The sequence below is a fragment of the Papaver somniferum genome, chromosome 9 (assembly GCF_003573695.1).
Source record: "Papaver somniferum cultivar HN1 chromosome 9, ASM357369v1, whole genome shotgun sequence".
NCBI classification, from domain to species: Eukaryota; Viridiplantae; Streptophyta; class Magnoliopsida; order Ranunculales; family Papaveraceae; genus Papaver; species Papaver somniferum.
In genome coordinates, this window is record NC_039366.1 from 189,456,530 (window position 1) to 189,462,529 (window position 6,000).

The following is a 6,000-nucleotide window of genomic DNA, read 5'->3' on the forward strand; positions in this document are numbered from 1 at the left end:
AGGAACACAAAAGGCTGTAGTATAACGTCATGAGGTGATATCTAAACAAAAGCTCGTCGTACAGCCATCACATACCTATTGCATTCCCTTGGTACCATATTCTTTCCTGATAACTCGGGGAATCGAGTAAATGTCCACTATCTACAATGGCTAAAAGATTTGCAGGAGTCCAAAAAGTATGCTTGGGGCACTGCAACCCTCGCTTTTTTACTTGATAGTTTTCGAAAAGCTTCGAGGGTTGGAGCCACTAAACTTGCTGGGAATGTTGGTCTTTTTCAGGTAATTTATATAGTTTCGGTTTTCTTATATTTGTCATTTTTTATTGGTTTTATGTATATAATTTTTATGGTTATATATAATTTGTTAGGCATGGGTATATGACCACTTTCCGACCATGAGACCTTCTGCATCTTGGTTAGACGATGAGATTGGTCGTTCTACAGGAAAAAAGTTTGTATTCACTGGTACCCAAGTAAAGCACAAAGAAGAGAAGATAGTTGATTTAAGGTTGAAAATGGATGCTCTCAATATTGAAGATGTGATATTTGATCCTTACATAAATCTAAAGAAAGATAAGTTTGGATAAAAGATTGATCATCGTGTTTTTTCAAGTTTGGAATCTTACAACGGGCCTTTGTTTCATCCTCATGGGTACGTAATGGCCAATCCACGTCGAGTTCTCCGCCAATATTGTTATGTGCAAGAAAAAGTCACTCAAGAATCGTTCAAATTGTTGGCTAATGCTTCTTCCGTAAAAAGTGCCAATGTCGTGCTCAACTACAGCCCAGGGCCAAGTATTTATGTTTGGAACGACCGCAATAATGAAAAATACCAAATCCGTATGAAGGATCCCATTCCTGCTCTAGGAACAAAGGAAGCCGAACAAGGTTATTTGGAATGGTATTACCATTTTGGTCATCCTTATGTGATCAATAATGATCCAGAAGCGGCGGTATATACCCAAAAGGCTCAAGAAAAGAAGATGCGCGAAGCCGAGAAGAAAAGTGTATTTGATATGGATTGGAAGGCGCTATATTTCAAGATGGTAAGTAAAGTTGTTATTTTTTATGATCCTTTTTTACATTTCGACTAATATGTTTCATGACGCTATATTTGTTTGTACTAATATGTTTGTTTCATTTTGATATGTAAAATAGAAAAAGAAATTCCTTCACTTGGCACAAACATTGACTCCATGCGTCAAAAAAAGTGAGGGCCTCATAAGTGCACAAGTAAAGGTTTTCCAACAACAAATCAAAGACTTGCCGGATCCAAACAAGCATTACGAGAACTTAGAGAGGGGCACGGAGAGGAGTAGAGATGTGGGTACTAGTCAACGTCAGCCATCACCTAGAAGTTCTGAATCTACAGAAGAGGAAATGCATGCTCATGGTCAGGGTCAAGGTGGTCGTGGTCGAGGTGGTCATGACGGTCCTCTTACTCGAGGTGGTCGTGACGGTCCTCGTACTCGAGGTGGTAACAAAAGAGTTTGTGGTCGTACTCGTAATGAGTAGACATTGTCCTAAAACTCGTAATGAGGTGTACCTGTTGATTTTCAAACATTGGTTCTTCACTTTGTTGATTTATTTCTTCAATTGGTTGAGATTCATCATCACTTTGTGTTAAACCCTCTCTACCATCTAAAAAATCATCAATCTCTTGGTCTCCAACACGAGGAATGTAAAACTTGTTTTCTCTATCATACAAAGATTCACCCACCTCGAATTGGTAACTTGTTTCATCCATTTTGGCTGAGTGAATCAAAAAATCTCCAAAATTTTTCTTTTTTCTCTTCTCTCTAGTTTTTCTTCCCGCAAAAACTTTGTCCCAGAGTTCACAAGTATATAACAAAATTCATCTTCTTAATCTAATTAGATTAGATACTAAATAAACTAAATTAAAATTAGATAAACAAGGGTTGTTTGGTCATTACAAAATTATTTGAGATAAGGAGTTTTTGATATTACTTATGGGTGACCCGTTTTTGTCTTATTAGGTGAAGCCCCTCTAATGGAGTGTGATGCCCCAATAATAGTCTTCTTATTTAATTAGATTGGATTAGTGATTTCAATTTATAGTTAGAGATAAAAAAAAATTAGAGTTGCTGTTATCAGTTGTTATAGGGATGAAAAAAAAGATGAAAACAAGATTTCTAGAAGAAGAAAAAAAATCTAGATTGGATTTATTAGCTTTTTAGACTGTCTTACGGTTGGATTCTTCCTTTTACAACCAGCAGTGAAGATAAATTTACGGTTAGATAACAATAAACTCCTAACCGTAAAATGAGGAAAAATTATGAAAAACCAAACTAAAAAAACCAATTACGGCTGGCTGAAAAAACAACCTAACCGTAGATCTGCTTACGGTTGGATTAGGTTGTCAATTATCAACCGTAAAATAAACTACTGATTTTAGTATTGTTTGGTAATTAAAACGTATTTGGTTTGGTAAGTAAAATCATTTTTAGTTTGGTAATCTAAAATAGTATAATGTGTAGAATACATAATAAGCATGTTTAGTTTATTTAGGGAAAATCAGATTTTAGTAAATCTGTTGTTCTTCCTAAAATATCTCATCGTATCCCTTTGTTCGTGAGTTTCTAAGGAGAATATGAGAATAATTTCTTTCCCTTTTTGTCTCTACAAGACTAAAATATCTCTGCATTAACATATTTTTCCTAAAATACCTAAAAAAATCTAAACAGATCGTTTGTTTGCTTTTCCATGATTTATTAATGCGTAGGACCTATTACGGTTAGTTAAACTTAAAGAAAACTCGACCGTAATAACATTACAGTTGGTTTATTTAAACTCAAACCCAGCCATAATCCAATTAAAGCTTATGGAAAAAATCTGTAATCCAGGATTTTTTTCGGTTAGGTTTTAAGAGAGTCGAACCCAACTGTAACTAGATTTATTTTTTTATTTTTTTACTTACGGTTAGGAGTTCTTAGATTTTTATCCGTAATTGCCTTAAAGAACAAGTTTAAATTTAGGAAATTAATAATACCTAACCGTAAGCGAACCCACAACCCTAATTTTCCCCTTGATTTCAACCAATTTAGTCATAATATTTCATGATTCTAATGTCTAGTTAGTTGGGTATGGTTATAGAAATTTCAATTGGCGATTTTAAATTTTTTGAATCACTGATTAATTGAAAAAAAAGTTGAGGATTTACTATTTGATGAAGGAGAGTAAGTTTAGAAGTAGAAGAGGAGCAGATTTTTGAATTAGAATTAGGTTTTTTTTTGCAGTGGATTATGGAGAAGAAGATAAAGAGACGGAGAAGGAGAAGGATTTCTTATTGATATGAGTAAACCCTATTACATATCTATAATATCTTTTATATACAATAGGAATAGAACCCTAGCTGTTATATTGGGCTGCACATCAGTGGGCTAAAGTCGTACAACACTTCCCCTTGTGCGGTCTAATAAAACTCCATATGCAGTTCTTCACATACAATGCTTCGGATGTAGGTCTTCAAATGTAGTTTCCTCCTTGATGACTTTTGTTTCTAAGACAATTGCTCCATTAAAACTTTGACAAGGAAAAACCCAGTGGGACAAAACCTTGGTACAACTCTTCACATGTTGCCTCGTATTTTACATGTAGTTCATCACATGTAATACGATCTTTAAAGATTGTCGAGTCTAAGTTAGTTGTCTCGTTAAAACTTCGTCAGGCTAACCCAGAGGGACAAAACCTGAACTAAAGAAACAGAGTACAACATTAAGTGAACTTAGAACATAGTTGGATGCATATATGTTGCCTCATTAAAACCTTGACAAGGAAAACCCAGTGGGATAAAACCTTGACGAAGGGAAAAGAGTACAACGTGACAGATGCAAGTAAGTGTGATCCGTCGCAGATGATCACTTTGCTCCGTTGAAGTTGAGTAGTCGCTTCACAACTCCTGAGGAAGAAAATCCTTGTAGGAAAGATAATAGTCTTAGCTGGGAAATTACATTCCCGGTGTTTGTCGTTGTTGTCTCATTAAAAATCTTGCCGAGTAACAAAACCCCGTGGGAAAAGGTAACCTCGGTGAAGGAAAATAGTTTAACACACCATTAGATGCTCCCCCTGATGTCAGACAATTTTAATTAGTCTAATGCAGTCAGAAGAAGTTTATCACACTTTACTTTGGTGAGTTGAATGTTTATAAGACCTTATTGTTGATTCTGGAAGTTACGTTGCTTAACAGACTATCGTGTTTCATTTCTTTGATTCAGATATTTTCAGTAATATCAACGCGAGCTTCATGTCTTCAACTTTCAATATTCTTGATGTTTTTAGTATTGTCTCGCTAAAAGCCTTGTCGAGTAACAAATCCCTTTGGGAAAAACTATTCTTGATCGAAGGAAAAAGAGTACAACACAACTTCAATTTCGAAGTAAAATATGTCGACATCATATCCTTGGATCCTCACCCTGATGTCGGCATCTCCCCCTGATTACTTTCAGAGTTATTCCAGATAGTTCCTCTAGTCATGTACTTTTCGAAACTGAATATCAGTAATGACTTAGAAAATAGTCTACCATATCTCCCTCAAATTACTTTCGTTGGACAAGAGATTATTGTTCCTTCATAATCAACAACTTTTGGATTGCATTTTCATTAGAATTCCTTTTAATGTCTTTGTAGGGATAGAACAAATTTATGTCAATGGTTACTTTTAAGTACATGATTACATTCACTATACCATTCCAATGACGTTGCTTTGGCGCGGAGCTATATCTAGCTAACAAGTTCCATGAGGATGTAAAATTTAATCGATTACATTATTATACTAAGTACAATAATGCGTCTATTATATTTAGATATGGGAATTTCATCTCCCAACACATCTTCGTCATATTCCTTTGGACGAAATGGTTACTTACTTACATTTGAACCTCGACTAATCATGGGAGTGCTATCAGTATGCATGTCTTTGTTAAATTTCCTGACAACTTTAGACATATGCAAACTGGTGGAATAATATACCACAAGCTCAGTATTTGGTCGAGATTTCCCCAGATTTTTCATCTCCAATTCGGATTTCAAATAGCTTTTAAGGTACCTTATTACATCAAGAGTACCCATCATGTATGTACCATCGACATAGATAGCTACAATTCCAAATCAGTAACTTTCTTGTGAATACGCAAGTAAAAATACCTTACTTGTCTATCCCCTCCAAATCAAATAGTCACTTAGACGGGTATACCACATCCGCATGATTGCTTCAGCCAACAAATGAGCGTTCTACTTAACTGTAAACGCACTCTTTGGTTTAGAGTCACTTGATTCGGTCAACAAAAGGCCTATCAAGTACTTTTGTAAATATCTGCTATCTCTTGATTCTTTCAGTGATTAGTAACAACCACATATATATACTGCATTTCAATTCCTTTTGAAATTACCAAGCTAACTAAGTAGCAGAACGCTATAACGTTCATTACAAGAGAACAATACCAGGGCTTTGTGAGAAACCTCGCGCCACAAGGCGAGTCTTTATACTTTAAGACTGCTTTCTTCTCATTATGCTTTGTGACAAATTAATCAGGTATGTCCAATAGGTTTTACACTTGGTTGGTTAGCAATACCACACCAAATACCTATATATTTGTCAAAGAACCAAGTTCTACCTGGATTGTATAGGCCAAATATGCTCTTCATTGACATTAAGCAACAAAGATCTTGGTTCGATCTCATCTTTCTCTATTTCCTTAAGCAAGTATATATAAAATTAATCATCAATATGCTCGCATAATCTTTCCATTGACTCGTGCGCATTCTCATAATCCACTTGGGATGCCATTGTTCTCTGGAATCATTAAACTTTGGAGCGTCCTCCAGTTTGATTCATGGACATATTCAGAGACAGTATTATGAAATAATTTCTGATGATATAAATAAGTTTTGCCTTACTCGCCTACTTCCTTTCTAGGTGAGCATTGATCGAACCAAGTGGTCTCTCCAACTTCCTTTATGGAGCCACGGCCTCAACCACACT